The sequence below is a fragment of the Lynx canadensis genome, chromosome C2 (genome assembly GCF_007474595.2).
Source record: "Lynx canadensis isolate LIC74 chromosome C2, mLynCan4.pri.v2, whole genome shotgun sequence".
Lineage (NCBI taxonomy): Eukaryota > Metazoa > Chordata > Mammalia > Carnivora > Felidae > Lynx > Lynx canadensis.
Window position 1 is genome coordinate 108,954,363 of NC_044311.2, and position 18,588 is coordinate 108,972,950.

Genomic DNA, 18,588 nt, shown 5'->3' on the forward strand with positions numbered 1-18,588 from the left:
TCTTTTAGTATTTCAAGATTCTCCTGCACCAGGTTTTTTGGATTCTTTTTCCATGTGAATGGTTTTTCTTATCTCTTAGGTCCATCTAAATGTACTCTTAGGACTATATTGATCATACTGTCTAAAATACTTCTTTTGGGGCGCCTGGGTTGCTCAGTTGATTGAGTGACTTCTGCTCAGGTCATGACCTCACGGCTTGTGAATTCAAGCCCTGCGTAAGGCTCTGTGCTGACAGTTCAGAGCCTGGAGCCTGCTTTGGATTCTGTGTCTCATTCTCTCTCTGCCCCTCCCCCCCCCCCCCTCCCCGGGTTCTGTCTCTCTCTCAAAAATCAATAAACAGACATTTAAAAAGATAAACAAAATACTTTTCACATGCTATTCCTTATTGCAAACGTATTTGTTTTCTTTATAGTTCTCACCTCAAGCTTTACTTTTTTGTTTGTTTGCCTCTTTATTTCTATTTCCTTGTGTAGAGAATAAACTCATTGAGGTCAGGAATCTTAAATCCCCAGGATCTAGCAGACTATCTGACATATAATAGTGCTCAATAACTATGGATCAAATAAATGTTCTACCTCACAAATGTAAATGTGCAAAAATAAAAATTGTACACATGCATGGTCTGCACTCTTGTAGGCCTACCTGATATATGTCTGAAATTTCTTTTCCTTTCTTCTTCTACACAGACAGCTAATACGTTTTGGGCATTTTATCTAGAATCTTTCTTGAAGACAGAGGGCATTTTTGTGTGTGTGTATCATTTTTCCCTATAATTCATCACCACAGAGAATTACAATTCTTGAGAGCCCTTAAAAGTTTAAAAGGATCAAGATATCTTGCTGACTTTCCAAATGCATATGGCAAATTTTAATGCCAGGGCCCTTTCTAATCCTTGATGCCTCCCATGTAGTAATGGGGATGCTTACTCTGTGGTTTAAGAAATGACTGGAGAGCATTTTAGCAAGCCAGTGACTCTCTAATAGTAAATATAGACTTGCATTCGGTAACCAATTCAAATAACCAATTTTTAGTTATTTGCTAATAACCAAGATCTTAGAACTGCCCCATCAGCATTACTATGTTACCCTTTTGCAACAACATCCCTTCTATAATCTCACATTCTCCATCAGGTGAGATTCTGATGCGTACAATTTACTTCTCCTGTCTTAGATCTTTTTTTCTCTTTGAAAGTCAGTGAAACGCTTTTTCAGGTAATGCAATCTTCCACCAATACCTCAAAAGTGGCAGAATCATACAGCCCAGCTAATTATATGCCCTTCCAAACTCAGCTTCAAACCTCTCAGCAGCCCTCTAAACAATTTAAACTCATTTCCTTCAGTGCACATTATGACTCCCATCAGCAAAGGTTACCGATGTAGTCTCACCACGGTAGGAAAGAGCCATATTTGTCAAGAACTAGTGTCCTGCCCCTATATCACATTAGCAAAATTTAAAAATTCCATTTGCAAGTAGAAAATCCTTCTGGTGAGATGTTTACAAAAGGATATTCTTACTCATACACATTTAAATTGGAAAATCAGAAGTGAAAAGAAGATTGTCTTTCCATTTCTAAACTATGGAAAAGTAAGGCACCACTCTTGCTAAAGTCAATATTGGGTACAGTAAATTCAGTTTTGTGTGCGACCTAACATGTAAAAGCATATAACAAAGTTAGAGGAAAGTGATAATTAATACTGCAATCTTTAAAAATGTACCTTGTAAGTAAACGGTAACATGGGAAAACTACAAACAAATTGATATCATTACTTAGAACATAGCCACAAGTGGCCCCTCTTTTTTACCTTGTTTAATTGGTAAAATACTTTGAAAACTGCAGTTGGTTCTCTAAGGTCATCTCCACACCAACCACAGAAGATGTGTTGGCCACAGATCTTGGGACCCTTCACTAACTTTGCCTTGCCCCACCACAAGCCTAAGTGGAGAATGAGCCTACTGGCATGAAAAAACCTTTAGAAGGCTATATATATTATAGAGAGAAAGGGGATTGTCTTGTAATAAATAAGATTGTGAAATTCTGGAGAAAAGAAGTTTTAGACGCTTGGTCACAATGAATAAATGGAACTTGTGGGCTTGGGGCACAAGTAGCTGAGGCTGACAGAGCTGGTAAGTTAAATGGAGAGAAGGGAGTAGAAAATAAGAGACTCTCAGGTGCGCTTTGGCGAATAAATGCCTTCCCTTGTGCTCCAAACCCTGGAGATTGAGTAGCTCTTCAATGAATAACTACTGGCTTATTTCTGGTGATAAGGTGAGCCCACAAACCATTTCAGTCATTGCTGGGCACACACCAACGTTTATAAAATTAACAAATGGTGAATTATTAGGTGAGTGCAGCTGATACATAAAGCCAGACACAGGTGTAAAAGTAAAAATTTTTGGCCAAGGGTTTTTAAAGCTTTGCTTAAATATTCCAGACCATTCATAGAGTGGTTCACTGTAACTGTGTCAAGTAACTCTGATGCTAATATTTCCAGTAACAGAAATAGGGCATAGTAACAACAGAATATTTTTACTTCATGCTTTCTATTCCTTCAATTGACCTACTTCCCCTATATGTAAATCACTGAGTAACTACTATTACAATAGCGTGACTGAGAGGTCAGAAAAAATCAACTTCTAGTACTAGCCCCAGGTAGATACAGTCATAATCGAAGACCAAAGGTTTTGCCCATATTCACCATTAACTGATATAAATAACAGATAATTCTATATAGAATCATCTATAAGCAAATATAAAGAGAATCCAAATACAGACAGTATAAAGATACAGAAGATTAATCTAGATCAGCTGCTTAAGCTGGTCAGCTTTATTACGTAATTCCATTTCCTTTTGTTAATGTGGACCAGGCTTAGTGTATAAAGAAATAATAGCCTCCCCTTTTGATAAAAAAAAATTTTATAACATTGAGAAAATTTATAAGTTACAAGTTTTTGGTCCTTCAAACTGAATCTCCTATTATTTGTCTATTTTCCTTAAGATGGCATTTTCCCATTTCTGAACATTACTGCTGCTGTAGGCCATTCAATAAAAATATTATTTCCTTCCTATAAATGTCTGTTCTGATTTACTTTTATATTGTTTCTTTAACCCCGATTTAGTTTTATCCCATGGCGATGTTTTGAGCAGAAAAGGGTAACTTTACTTGGCATTATACCTGTAAGAATTACTGATGTGAAGATGTCACAGTTTTACACCAAATGCAGTAATGATTAAAATAAAAGAATAAGAAGAGAAGAGTTAGTGTTTCTGAAAAACACACCTTGCAGACATCTAATCCTTAATGGATATTATTCTCTAAGCATACTAGTAAGTGGATGAATAATATTTGAGAATTGAAATATTAAAACAGTATACTGTAATAAGTGGAACAGCATTGTGACAATACTTGTGGTGATTTTAATTACCAAAGTATGCTGTAAGAACAGTTGTATGGTTTCTTTCTAGAACAAAGGCATTTGCTGAAATGTCCTAGCCTGCAAGAAATGGTATCATTCAGCTGAAGGATGACCTTCAAGTAAGGGCTGACGTTCATGTACCAGAGGTAAGCAATGGTCCCTCTGCTACAGAAGAGCTCTATGCAGGCAAACTGGACCAGACAGAACGCCATGGATGGAATAATTAAACCGGAAAAGCTTTTTCTTTTCTCATGAGTCTATCTGACCACTATCATCAGGTATACTGTGAGGAAACACTGGGGAATTAGACAAATCTTCAACATTTAAATATCAAAAGGAATCTTTTGCATTGCTGCATTCCTTCCAATAAAGTTTACATGCCAACAAAGATCCCAAGGCAAACTATCACAATCCAAATGTTGCGAAAAGCAAAAACTAAATGGCTGTCCATTTTCTAGCAGACCAGATTTCATGGGTTAGAGACTGTCTAAGCAGAGCCATGTAAGGCCTTTAAAAACTTGAAAGTCTCCTAGGAAATGATGAATATGATACCATAAGATAGGAATTATCATTTGTGTGACGACTGACTTACAAAGAAATTTGCCTTCTTTACCTGACAGTAATGTTTCCCAGTAAAATAAGGACCATTAGATGTAGGTCCCTACATACAAATCAAGCACAGAAGCTTAAAAGAATAAGTCTCACTTAGGGATTTGTAGGCAATCTTTCTTCCTCCAAAATTTACGTTTTCAACTTTCATACCACCCTACTCCTGGCCCATCTCAGCTGAAAATTTCCCTAAAAGCATAAAACACAGAATGCGAAATGGATAGAGAATGCAAATTGAGACACTGACTAGAGGGAATTTATAAAGTTCAATATCTATGACCCAAACAACAAATCGAATTTAGTATTTTTTTTTAAGTTTAATAACAGAGCAGCCTCTCTGCAAGCCACAAAGTTGGTATCTGAAAAATGGCTGATAATGAACTCGGGCTGTAATGAATCTCATCACTAGTGCTTGTGAATGCTTTTCATTTACCATTGTGCATAGTGTGATGGAATCTGTTCATTATACTTTTATATGGCAACGTACTACCTCCCTTGAATTATCATGGGTTCTAAGAATGTGAAAAATCACTTGTAGATGTTTGCAGGTATCCTTCAAGTCTGTTTTAATATAAAACACCCCCATCTTTACTTTTTTGAAAATCTCCAACCAAAATGTGCAGGAGGGAAGTACTTTGAATGTGTGGGACTCTCAAGGAATGATTCAGACCTGTGTGGCGCATTACATTCAGGCGTAAGACAGTATCCAGGAAATCAGAGCTTAGGAGTTGGGGGGAAAAGCATGAGAATATAAGATAAATGCTAGAAAAGGCATGGCAGGTACGAAACACAAACTTTGCCCATTTCCAAATTTTCCTTACCATGATTATCTTGTATCCAGTGAAGTGATGTTTGGGTACAGATACCTTTTATTGACTGTAAATTTCAGGTAACTGCTTATTATGATTTCTAATTCTATTAATTTGTCTATTTTTAGTCAATTTAAACCGTCTTGTGAGCTAGTCTGTAAATAGGCTTTTGTGGACTAGTTTGGGAATTTAATCATCACTAACTTGGTCCCTTCTATAATAAATTGATGTTTCAATTTTTTAAACTCATTTAGAATATGTTCTATTTAAAAGTCAAGGGATTGGGGAGTTATTGTTTCATGGGCATAGAATCTCAGTTTTATAAGACATAAAAAGTTCTGGAGATGGATAGTAGTGATGGTTGCACAATATGAATATATTTAGTATCACTGCTCTACACACGTAAAAATGGTTAAGATGGTAAATTTTATATTTTATGTAATTCATCACCATAATTTTTTTTTAAAGAGTCAGGGGCTATTTTAGTATCTCTATGATTAAAATAATTTGTACCTAATTAAAATCAAAGGAAAATCTCTAAAGTTTACCATATTTTACTGTATCTAAAACTGTAAAAGACAATAAAAGTATATTAGATATGAACTACAAAAAATTCGGAAGTTAGAAGATAGATCATCATATATATTTCAGGTAATTTAACAATCTGGCAACACCACTCCTTATCAATTATGATTTCCTTTGTTTGCATTTGTTTGCTCGAAATGAAAACACAATATTCTTAACTCCCTGGTTAGACTCAGAATAGTAAGGTTTTATATCTACCAGTTAATCTGCATATTAATTAAACCATTAAATGTTATCTCGGTGCATACAGAAATTAGCTGTGCCTTCTCTATCTCCTTTTCACTCGAAGGCTTCAATCTGAAATAAAAAATAATTTCCCTTTTAAGAAAAGCCTAATAAGTGGCCAATAAAAGCCAGAGTCTGGGATTTATAGATTAGCTTTCTTTCTAAGATTTGCCTTTTTTACTTTTAGGATTATAAAGTTATTTATTCAAGGATTATCATTCTTTTCCCAAAGGAGATTTTACAAATGAGTTTTCATGATTCTTTATCAAAAATTATTATAATTTCTCCATAGCTCCTAAAAGACAGGGAGTAATTAATGTCTCCATCACACAGAATGCTAGAAGTGAATGGAAGAACTGTGCTGTTTCAAGCAGAATAGAGGTTCAAATTTACAGCATGTTGGATTGCAGGTAGAAGAGGAGACCAGTATTGTTACCACCCTGGCTTGGAATCCCCACCCATGCCCATGGAAATGGAACCCCTTCTTTTCAAAGTAATTCTTCCTTTTCCATGATATCGCTTCTTTGAGAAAGCCTTCTACTTTGGGTTGCATGCCCCTCTTCAGCATTGCATTAACTGTCTATATATCTCCTCCACAGGAATGAGCAGATGTGGTGACTTTGACAGTGGATACAAGAAGGGAAGTTATAAGCTGCAGATTGATCACTTTTAAGGCTAAGTTCATAAGCACACACAGATTCACCAGCTTCACTGAAAATTCCCACAAGAAACAGAAGAGTTAAATGGCTTTTAGAACACCTCTGAGAAAACTTGTCATGGGTTAAATATTGTTGGTAATTTAGACAAGTGAGGCAAAACCTTCAGTACCTTTTCTTTCCTTCTCAAAACAGTTGTATGTTTAGGTTTAGAAATGGCATCAAAAATGTCCTGGAATCCAGACTAATGTGTAGAAGAGCCTAGGTCAAGGATGCTTAGCTACAACTGAAAATATGAGTAGCAGAAGGAATTAGTGCATTATTTTCCAGATTTTAAACAAATTCATAGTGAATGTGTTTACATATTTGAACATCTCAGGCATTAATGGACCAGGAGCTGAAGACATATCTTGACAGGAAGAAGGAAGAAAGATACAGAGAGCATTCACAAAGCAATGCACATTTTCCTGTGACACCACACTAATGGCACTTAAACTGTACATAAAACACTTTTAGAAGCAGATACTTTCCATGAAAATGAAAAGACATGCTTAATCTGTAGGAAAATAAAACTTCCTGGGGTGAGGTCTCAGACAATTGGTTTTAAATGTTCATTCTTTTTCAATTGTGGTTATTTGGTATTTTGTTTTAATGAGGCACATGAAATGCTTCAATTTAGCCCTTGGCCACCTTAAAACCTTATTTTAATTCCCATATGTCCTTAATAGGATTCTTGGAAAAGAGACACTCCTCCATTTTCATGAAATTTAGCCATATAAAAGAGCTCAAGCCTCACATAGAAGGGAGTTCCTGGACCACTAAGAAGGTAACCATGGCACAAGATGGAGGTCAACCAAGCTTTATAGTAGGAAGTAGTCGAGGTTCTAAATTTAAGAGGTGCCTTATTTGGTTGATATTGTTTTCAAATCTGTGGGGGGACATGAAAGAAATGAGGTAACTATTTCATATATCTCACATGTCTCCACTCCTTTTAAATGTTCAATACTGTCCTTCTTTACTTCACCCCTAACTCACATTACACTGAGGAAAAATGAAAAGCAACATCAGAAAAAAGCCACAATGAAGGCTAACAGCCTCCCATCATCTGCAGCCCTTCAAGTAGACAGTTCTGATTTCTGTGGATAGGATCTTTCCACTCACACCCTGATCCCAGCCCTCTTCCATTGCTTCAGGACTCTGCTCCTGTAGTATTACCCCTTCTATCCCCATCACCTCTCTCCCTATAAAATCACCATTTTTTTTTAATGTTTATTTTTGAGAGAGAGAAAGAGAGAGTGCTTGAGTGCACATGCAAGTAGGGAAGGGCCGGGGTGGGGGGAGGGGGTGGGAACAGAGGATCTGAAGCCTGCTCCGTGCTGACAGCAGGCAGTCCAATTTGGCACTTGAACTCACAAGCCATGAGATCATGACCTGAGCTCAAGTCGGATGCTTAAATGACTGAGCCACCCAGGTGCCCCAAGATTGCTATTTTTAGGAGAGCCAGTGCCCTCTACTCTAAAAAGCATGGTCTCTGGAATTAGAGAGTGCTGGGATGGGAATCCTGGAACCACCCTGGAGTAGCTGCATAACGCTGAACTCACTATTGACCCCTTTTGTGAGTTCACTCCATCTGTAAGGTGGTAGGGTCTTATGAAAATTGAGAATTAAATAAGCTGATATTTGTGGAGCATTTAGTTTTGGGCATGTGGTAAGTTATGTTAAGTATGAGCTATTTTTATTATTCACACAAAAATATACTTCAATGTTTTCCATAGTTGCAAAAATCCTCTTTAGACACGGGGCCACAGCCCATTGCACCCATCTTCTGTTTAGTGAGCTCTTCAGTACATCTTCACTTCCTCACTCACCACTCTTCCCAAGAAGCCCCACTCCCCACATGACTCCACTGAGTCAACTCTCAGTTAATGTTACCAGTGGCCTTCAAATAGTCAAGTGAATGAGACCCAGGCCAGCAAAAGCAGAATCCAGAGTCCGATGTAGACTACAAATACCCAAAACTTGTACAAGCCCTGAGGCGGCACATTAGACTATCTAAGATGCAAGATAATAAAACTGTGCTAATTTTATTTTACCAAAAAGGATAGAGTGACTTCAACTAACACCTAGGTTACATTAATATGTATATAAACAGAATATCCCCTAGGATCACACAAAATAAACTCTGACAGTTAGACCTAAAGCCCATGAAATCAGTAACTCTCACCCTCTGACCGGGACATTATCTCTCCTCTGCATAGTATAGCTGTGAAAATCCCTTGAGTGAGGCCATCATATATTGTCTGCCAGGTACTCACCTCCCATCTCTCTCTGCCTTCCTACTGCTCCTCCTCAATCTCATTGTCCCTTCCAAACTTTATTCTGCCAGTCTCTGCTGATGTCACCTGCATTAGACTTTGAGGTCTAGGGTGAACTTATCATGTAAATGGGGACACTCTTGAGAGTCCAAGGATGCTGCCTAAATCAAATCCCCTGAAAGAAGAATCCACCTGAGACAAGGATTTATGTACTTGTGACTTACTGAGGGAAAGGGTAAAACTTTAAGGGAGTGAGGCAAGCAGAATAGGAAAACAGGGAAAAACCAGGCAAGTGGTCTCAGTCTGGTCCTGGAAGGAGCCACAGGAAACTCTGGGGCATGAATTGCTCTACAAAATTGTCTCCTTCTTGAGCTAAGGGAAGGACATTTTGAATCTATTTCTGTCGGTCATTGGCTGTGAATCACTCACTCCTGTGAATCATTCCACCCCTTTAGTTGAGAGCACGTGTGTGTGTGTGTGTGTCTGTGTGTGTGTGTGTTGGGCAGGGAGGCCTGAGCTGGTGTCAGCTATAAGCCATCAGCTATCCACACTCACAGCAGTTAAGAAATGGGTGCACCAACCTGTAAAAGAATCTCGGTGAGTCACTAACAGGACCCACTATAGGAGCATCGTTAATAATTATGCCAGGACCATTTCAAGCAAACCAGGACTTTTGGTCACCCTATTTATGTTTCTTACACTGCCAGCCATGCTGTAGCACTGCTCTGCTTTGACCTCCCATGGGCCCTACAGTTTTTATTAGCTGCTCCATACCAATACTACAGCCTGCACTTTTCACACTGACTGCTCTGCGGGCTGCAAGCTACTTCTGCTGCACAGGCAGACTCTGGAAAGTGGCTCGGAAAACTTTGCCTTCATGACCTACCTTTGGTCTCTGCCCATGAGTCCCTTTTGTCTACAGCTCTTGGAGACCTTTACCCATCAGAGTCCATTTCTTAATCTTTGGTGTTTTTGCTCTTGTAACAGAAGGAAAAGTCTTCTTTTTCCTGAATTTTATTCTTTTAGCAAGAACCCATAGTGGTATTATTTACGTTTGGTAACAGCATTTCCAAATTTGACTGGAATAATCAAGAATATGCATTTATAAGTAACTATAAATACCACCTCCTTGGACTCTCAAATTGTCCTATTTGGAATAACAAATTATAATTTCACACTGTTGAGAGTCCTGGTTTTCAATATTCAGATGTTTTGTGCAGAAGTACTATAAAATGAACTTCTTCTGACCTCTACATAGGAAATATACGGGTCACTGACTCCCCTATGTTTCACCAGAAACATAGATTTGGTTGGTGTCATGAGACTCTTTGTCCCTTAGCAAGTTCTCTCAGGGATCTTTCAGCATTCTCTGTAGTTTATATCATTGTTGATATAAACATGTTGACCCCCCACCAAGGTCAACAGATACTCAAACATATTTCCAGTCCTTAAGTGTGGACAAGATATTTACTAAGAGGTTCAAAGTCTTTCACAAATAAATGCATAAAACTAGAACTACATAATAGGATGTGTTGCCTAACTCCAAATATAACTTCTGAGTTTCCATTCTGAACTGACAGACTCTTAGATACAAAAGGACATTGTGAAGTATGGGGATTTCTAACTTTCTCTGTTTTTATTTGTACCTGAACATTAAGATCCTAAAGTTAGCTTGAAGAAATGGCTCTTAGATAAAAGAGCATCCATTATGGTATCTGAATGGATATCAGTTTCTTTCCATTTTCTTGCAAAAGCTCAGAGGGTTATCTGGAATTCACCTCACATCACTGTATACAAATATACTAATACCCTGCATAATTACTTAGCCACATTTGTACATGAATAATCACATACACTAGATTTTCTGAGTCAGAGAGTTAAAGGCAATATGATTTTGAACATCTGAGAACAGAATTAAGTCCAGCAATTCTTATTACATAACATTCTCATTTAGATAGTTCCCAGTCTTAGGCAATTATTTAATAGCAGAGTGATAAGAATAAAGAGCACTTGAATGCAAGATTTGAGACCATTATCTCCTGTAAAAGATGGTAACCTGTAAACAAAATGATCATATATTATATACACTCTCATATATCAAATAAACCCCAATATTTCTGAATATGTATGCTTATAGTTCACCTTTCACTTAAGAGATCTGCAAATTAAAGTTCATTGCCACTGAAGATGTGTTTGATGTGATCACTAAGTTATAAACAGTATGTTCTGAGAATCAGCAAAAATATGGAAATTAGCAGATATAGAAGTTATTGCCTATAGTTAAATTATAAAGAATGGTAGGTACACTATAAAATGTTATGTACTTAGTTACTGATAGCCCTTAACAAAATGAACTCCATTGCTAAGATTTATTAACTCCATTCAGCCTGGACAGTCATTCAGCTCAAACTTTAAAAACTTCCAAAATTTTTAGTACCAGTCTGGCTTTAATATAAGTAACAAAGTGATTATAAAAAATGACTGAATAGTTGGATTTCAGGAAATTTTCCAGTCTTGGGTTAATTTTTAATGCCCTTATCAGAGCTGTGGGTCAAGTCTATGACCTGGTGTTTGAAGACAGAATTACCTCCGAAAGGTCTGGATATACTCACAATCAATCATCCCAGGTAGGGTTAATCCTGGGGTAGATTCTTAGGCAAGAATTTGAACTGATGGCAAAGAAAAGACTTTTTCCTGGGGCTTGGAGTCAAAGGACTCTTTACTAATCAGGGTCCCCCAGAGAAGTAAAACCAATAGGAAACTACACAAACACAAGAATATTTATTATAGGAGATTGAGAAGTCCCATGAATTACCCTCTTCTAGCTGGAGAACAGGAAAGCTGGTGTTATAATTTAGTCTGACTCCAAAGGCCTGGGAACTAGGAAAGTCAATTGTCTAACTCCCAGTTGGAGGCCAAAGCCCTGAGAAGGAGCTGGGATGTGGGGGTGGGGTGCAGCTGATGTAAGTCCCAGGGTCGTAAGGTCGAAGAACCGGGAGCTCCAATGTCCAAGGGAAGGAGATGATGGGTGCCCCAACTCAAGAAGAGGACAAATTGCTCTCCCTCCACCTTTTTGATCTATTTCAAAGTGTTGAGGATGTAGAAAAACTAACCAACTAGATCTCAATCAGAAATCCCTTAATCATTGTTGTTCTCAACAGATTGGATGATGGCCACCCACATTGGAAAGGGTGGATCTTCTTCACTCAGTCTACGGATTCAAACACTAATCTCTTCCAGAAACACACGCAGAAATAGTTTTACCAGCTATCTGGGTATCTCTGAGTTGAATTGACACATAAAAGTAACCATCCCAGACTCCAAAGAGTGGAAAGGCCTGGAGTAATTCCTGCAGTGGTGACATTCCCCTGGCCATATGGAGGTGGTGTGGAAATGAGTGGAGGCACAGCTTCTACCCTTTGCCAGCTGCAGGACAGCAGTGATGTTGCCCTTGGATGTCACAACAGGACAGTACAGGGCCTAGCTTCCAGAGCAGCCAACATCTGGGGAAGCGAGTAGGAGCAGTCAAAATCAACCTTTGGACAGGTTAGTGAGTAGCGCCCCATCTGAGATGGGAAAAGGGGCAGAAGTGGCATCAGTAGCACAGGCAGCTTTGCCCAGAACTCTGAATTCACAAGCATCTTCAGCAACAGGCATAGCAGGCTGCTGGCAAGAAACAGGCCCTGAGTCCATGAATCCGAAGATCTTGTTTTGGTGTCGGTACCTTAAGAAAAATCCCAGAGATCCACGAAATCTCTTGGGGAGGAATTTCTGGCAAGGTGGTACATGGGTCCTTGTGCTATTGTGATTTGAATAAAGAAGTACAACTTGTTTTGTAGTCATAGGCTGTAGAGAACAAGGACAGGTGGTATATATAGATAATTAAGGGAATTCTGATTGAGATCTAGATGGTTAGTTTTTCTACATCCTCAACACTTTGAAAGATAGTTTTTTGAGAATCAGAAAAATAGGCAACTCATTTTTAGTTTCTCAGTGGAGAAGGAAAACTTGAGAACATGATGCCAAAGATAAGATCCTAGAAAATCAGTTGAACCAAAGTTAAAAAAATAAATAAAAGGAACTATAAATGCGACTTTTATTGACAAGATTTACTAATTATATTTATCAGGACATTCAACTTCTAGTTGAAAAATTTTTTGTGATTCTCAGTTTTAACAGGGTTTTCTCATTTTAGAGCTAAAATAATATTTTTTTCTTTGGTCACTGTGCTTCAAATCATAGACCTTCGAATATTTCATATTTTGATCTGAAGTAAAATTTCTAGCATTTATAAAGTATTGCACTTTACAATGTGAGCTCTCATAACTATTTTCTTCACCTTATAATTACCCAGTGATATAATTACTCTGTAATCAACTCATTGTGATTACCATTACTCTTAGAGCCATCTTTTTTTTTTTTTTTTACGTTTAAAAAGAAGGGTCAAAAAAAAAATCAAGATTTTTCCAAGATTGTCAAAGTTCTGAAGCTTATAGACCAACTATTCACATCATAAAACTTTCCTTTGATTTATAAAGGCCTCCAGAAAATAATGTAGGGAAACTTCTCCTAATATACTAAAACTTCCCAAAACTTATTGTAGGCCATGTTTTGAGATACATGTTTACAGAAAGTAAGGACATTTATATATACGTAATTCTATTAGAAAATATCTTTACGTAATCAAACTCTAACTACAAATATTTAAGGGAAAAGTATGGATGCACCATATAAACTTCATCGGCCTGATTGTTTTTAACATTTTTATTTATTTTTGAGAGACAGAGAGCGAGTGGAAGAGGGGAAGAGAGAGAGGGAGACACAGAATCCGAAGCAGGCTCCAGGCTCTGAGCTGTCAGCACAGAGCCCAACATGGGGCTCAAACCCATTAATTGTGAGATGGTGACCTGATCCAAAGTTGGACGCCTAACGACTGAGCCACCCAGGCACCTCAACAAGAGTTAATTTTTTATCAAATTTAGTAAAGTTGGTCTAAATTGAAAAAAAAAATTAAAGTAGATCCCATTTGACCTGGAGTTCTGCATTCAAGACAAAATGGAGAACTGAATCAAAAGAGAGAACATGTTAAAGCCTGAATTTTACCTGAAATTTTATTGAAATTTATCTCAAAATTGTGGTTAAGGTAATTTTTAAGTTTTATTTTTACATAAGTAGTTTAAGTCATTAGACAAAGACTTACTGAATGCTAACAGTGCACTAAGCAAAAACCAAAAGAATAAAAATACGATAAAATAACAGAAATGGTCATTTCCATGAAGAGAAAGAAAGCAATGAAAGAAGGTAAAGAATAATGGAGAAGAGGGGTGGGGCAGCAGGTGCTATTTGATATAGCATGGTCAGAGAGGCCCTTCTTGAAGAAAGTGATATTTGAGAGGACACAGTGATTTATTTTTTAATTTTTTTAACATTTATTTAGTTTTGAGAGAGAGAGGATGAGCAGGGGAGGGGCAGAGAGAGGGAGATACAGAATCCGAAGCAGGCTCCAGGCTCTGACCTGTCAGCACAGAGCCCAATGTGGGGCTTGAACCCACGAACCATGAGATCATGACCTGAGTTGAAGTTGGATGCTCAACAAACTGAGCCACCCAGGAGGGCTAATAAGACACAGTGATTTAAAATGAGTGTTTGAGACAGAAGGAAAAGACCTTAAGACAAAAATTAACTTAGCATGTTAAAAAATATCAAGAAGGCCAGTGTGAACAGGGTGGAGTAAGTGACAGCAACAAATGAAGTGGCTCTTTAGCCACTGAAGAGCTCTGAGCAGGGATGAGGGATGAACTGAACCATGCTTGTTTTTTGTTTTTTTTTTTCTGAATTCTTTGAAATGGAATTAAAATTGAAATTCAATTAAAAATTTACATAGAGAGAAATGAGAACATCTTAAAAGTACATATCAATGACTTTTGCAAAAATATACACCATGTAACCACCAGTCAGAATTATGCTTTTAAAAAATCACTGTAGGCGGTTACGGGGAAATTAAAGCAAAAGAAAAGAACATGGAGACTAGTTAGGAAGAAATGACTACAGCTTATGTAAAAGAGATCATGCACACTTGAACTAGGATGTTACTTACTCTTTGAAGTGGTGAGAAGTGGGAAGCTGGAAATTGCATTTGGCATTCCAAGGTAGAGCCAATGGGCTCCTTTTTTCTTCTGTATTGAGAAAACAAAGAAACAAAAAGAAGTATACAGGATGATGCCAGAGTTGTTCTGAACCATGGTGGTGATTGGTGGTGCTGTTGTTGAGACAGAGAAGGAATGACAGAGAGAGAGAGATCGAGAATCCTGTTCTGGCATGTGGAGTTTACACTGTCCATTAGAATCCCTGGAGTCTGAAGCTCTGGGGGAGGTTGGATGAAATTGTCCATAAACAGGAAGAGTAGATAGAAAAAAGCAGAGGACAAAAAGAAGTAACACTAGCAAATGCCTGTGAAGGAAAAGCCAGGGAAATAGCATGCAAAATAGGAGACTACAAAGTTTTAAAAAGCGGGAGTGTACACATGCAATTCTCTGTGGGGGAAATCTTTGTGGGGAAATTGTTAGGGAAAGAATTGTGTCTGCGCCCCCCCCCCACCAAATCATTTCTTAAAGTACTAACCCCCTGCACCTCAGGGTATTATTTGGAGGGAGGGTCTTTCTTCAGAAAGGAAATTAACTGAAAGTGAGGTCATTAGGGTAGGCCCTAATCTAATAGGACTGGTGTCCTTATAGGAAAAGGTCAGGACACAGATACACATAGACAGGAGACCATATGAGAAGGAAGGGAGAAGGCAACCACCTATGAGATAAGGAGAGAGGCCTCAGCAGAAACCAGCCTGCCAACACTTTCATCTTGGCCTTTTAGCCTTCAGAATTGTGAGAAAATAAATTTCTGTTGCTTAAACTACCTAGCCCAGGGTGCTTTGTTACGGCAGACTTAGCAAACAAATACAGGCAACATAAAGATTCATGGTCCTTTTCTGAACAATCCAGAGATGAGGAAGGGAAATATCATTCCCCCAACTGGACATTCACATATTACCTGCTTTTTCTTGCATCTATAGGATACTGCTCCCTTGAAACCAAGTTTTGTTTGTTTGTTTTTTTTTCTTAATTTTTTTAAAGTTTATTTTTGAGAGAGAGAGACAAAGACAGAAACAGAGCATGAATGAAGGAGGGGCAGAGAGAGAGGGAGACACAGAATCCAAAGCAGACTCCAGGCTCTGAGCTGTCAGCACAGAGGCTGACACAAGGCTTGAAATCACAAACTGTGAGATCATGACCTGAGCCTAAGTTGGATGCGTAACTGACTGAGCCACCCACGTGCCCTGAAACTAAGTTTTAACATATACAAATGTGTACCCACGCTTGTTATTGGGTTTAATGCTAAAAGAAACGATAACAATTTTATTACTTGATGCTTAAGGCTAACCACTAGTAAAGATGAACAAATCTCTAAAACATGAGTAGTATACAAAGTCCTGGGAGATGATTCCTAGCCTTAGTTTTAGAAATAAAAGAGATACAATGAGAAACCACCCCAGAAAACTATGCTTAGCCGAGACTGCCACCTTTTTTCCAATATCCATTCTCCCCTATTTCCTCTCCCAAGTACTAACTCAAGTAAGTTTTAACCAGAATGCATATAGTCTCCCTTGTATCATGTGGTCCCTTGTATCATGTGGTTAGGTTTTGACCAGCAAGGTACGCAAAAGGTCCTCCAAGATGTGTCGTTAAAGAGAGGTGCACACTTTTAACCCTTTCCTCTTTCCTACAGTCTGGAATGTGGACATGGTCCTTGGAGATTCAGCAGTCATATGGTAGAATGCAGCTTGCTGAGAATGGCAGAGAAATAGGAAAGAAGCATGGTCCTTGATGCCATGAAATGACATAACAGTCCTAGAGATAAACTTGTCTTATTTATTAACTTTGCTGTTACTCATAATCAAATCATCTTAACTATGCATCTCCAAAGGCACATTTTTGGTAGCACAAACACGTGCAGTACAATGAAGGATGTCTCATTTTTCAGCACTCGTTTCAATAAAATCAAACTTTGAATATGGGCACATACAGTGGTATGGCTTGTGTATTATACCTCTTCATGGGGCCTTATTCACATGGAAGTCCCTGGAGTTGTACAATGACCTAGAGTCTGATGAGGTTCATTTAACATCGAAACCTCTTTCACTTCCATGGGGTGACTCAGTCGGTTAAGCGTCCGACTTCGACTCAGGTCATGATCTTGCGGTTCGTGAGTTCGAGCCCCGCGTCAGGCTGTGTTGACAGCTCAGAGCCTGGAGCCTGTTTCAGATTCTGTGTCTCCCTCTCTCTGACCCTCCCCTATTCATGTTCTGTCTCTCTCTGTCTCAAAAATAAATAAACACTAAAAAAAAATTAAAAAAAAAAGAAACCTCTTTCACTTCCCAAAAGGATAAAAATTGTACTTTCAGAAACTGTTGAGAAAAAAAACATGCCTATAATAAATTAATTCCATTTTTTTTATTAATCACATGGCATTGATTTACTCTTGAAATATCATAATGCATGTGTATGAAATTAGTCTACACATTCCACTTTGGACACACGTGGACTGTGACTGTCTTACAGTAGCTGAACCCCCCTCCACTCCCCTGCCCACTCACCCTCAGAGTCCAGGGTACAGGAATTAGAGCTACTAACAGAGGATTTGAACTGTGAGAATGCTTACATATAAAGTGAGCAATTTAGGGTAGCATTTTAAGTATGAGGGCTTTGCAATCAGAGAGACGTAGGTTTCAGTTTCTTTTCCGTTACTTACCCTTACTAAGAATTAGGTCCTCTGGGACCCTTAATATCTTTGTATTTAAACTGTGGATTCTAATAGTTGGGAGGATTAAATCAGATTCCTGTAGAAGCATTCAGTATAGAAACTGTCAAACAGTAAGTGCCCAGTACCTGTTAGCTATTATTAGTGAGTCTTTGACAATGTGGTTAGTGATTCAGTAATGACAATACCCACAGTTTCTGACTTGGGAGTCAACGGTTGATTTTTCAACTTTCGATGATGTAAAAGCAATACACATTCAGTAGACACCAGACTGCATTTTGAACTTTGATCTTTTCCCTGGCCATGATATGCTTGGACAACACTCGCGATTCTGGGCGGCTGCCGCTCCCACTCAGCCCTGAGACCATGAGGGTAAACAACTGATACAGTGACGGCCATACTTTACTCAGACAGTCATTCTGCTTTCACTTTAATGCTCAATAAGTTTTTTGAGATATTCAACACCTTATTATAAAATAGGCTTTTGTGAGATGATTCTGCCCAACTGTAGGCTAAAGTAAGTGTACGAAGCATAAATAAAGTAGGCTAGGTGAAGCCATGATGTTGGGTAGGTTAGTTGTCTTAAATGCATTTTCCACTTATATTTCCAATTTATGATGGGTTTACTGAGACATAATCTCATCGAAAATCAAGGGAGATCTGTAGTCTTTCTTCATTTTGCAGATGAATAGACTGAAACTGAGACAATCTGACTTATGACCCCAGGTGTCTGTTCCACGTTTGCCAATTAACTGCTAAATCCATGCTCTTCCCCTTCAGTGTCACAGGAAAGCAGACTGTGGTGGCAAGGCTTCCTATGGGGAGCAGCTGTTATTTATAATGAAATTATTGCCATTGTTACCTCTTAAATGTTGCCTTTCAGGTACCTGCTTTATTTAGCAAGACTCCTTACTGTTTATATGCTTTTAAACAAATAATAATGTCAGTAACAAATGCAGAAATAATGTGTTTTATATTGAAAGTCTAATCTTCTTTTAAAAAAAAATTACCTCAGATCAACCATTATTTTCAAAGATTTCCCAAGATTTGAGTAAGTTTTAAGTTGGGAAACTTTTTCGGTACAAACATTACATTGCTACCTTACCAGAATGCTTTAGATATTTTTTTTTTTTTTGCAGCAAGTAAAATGCCCACAAATTATCA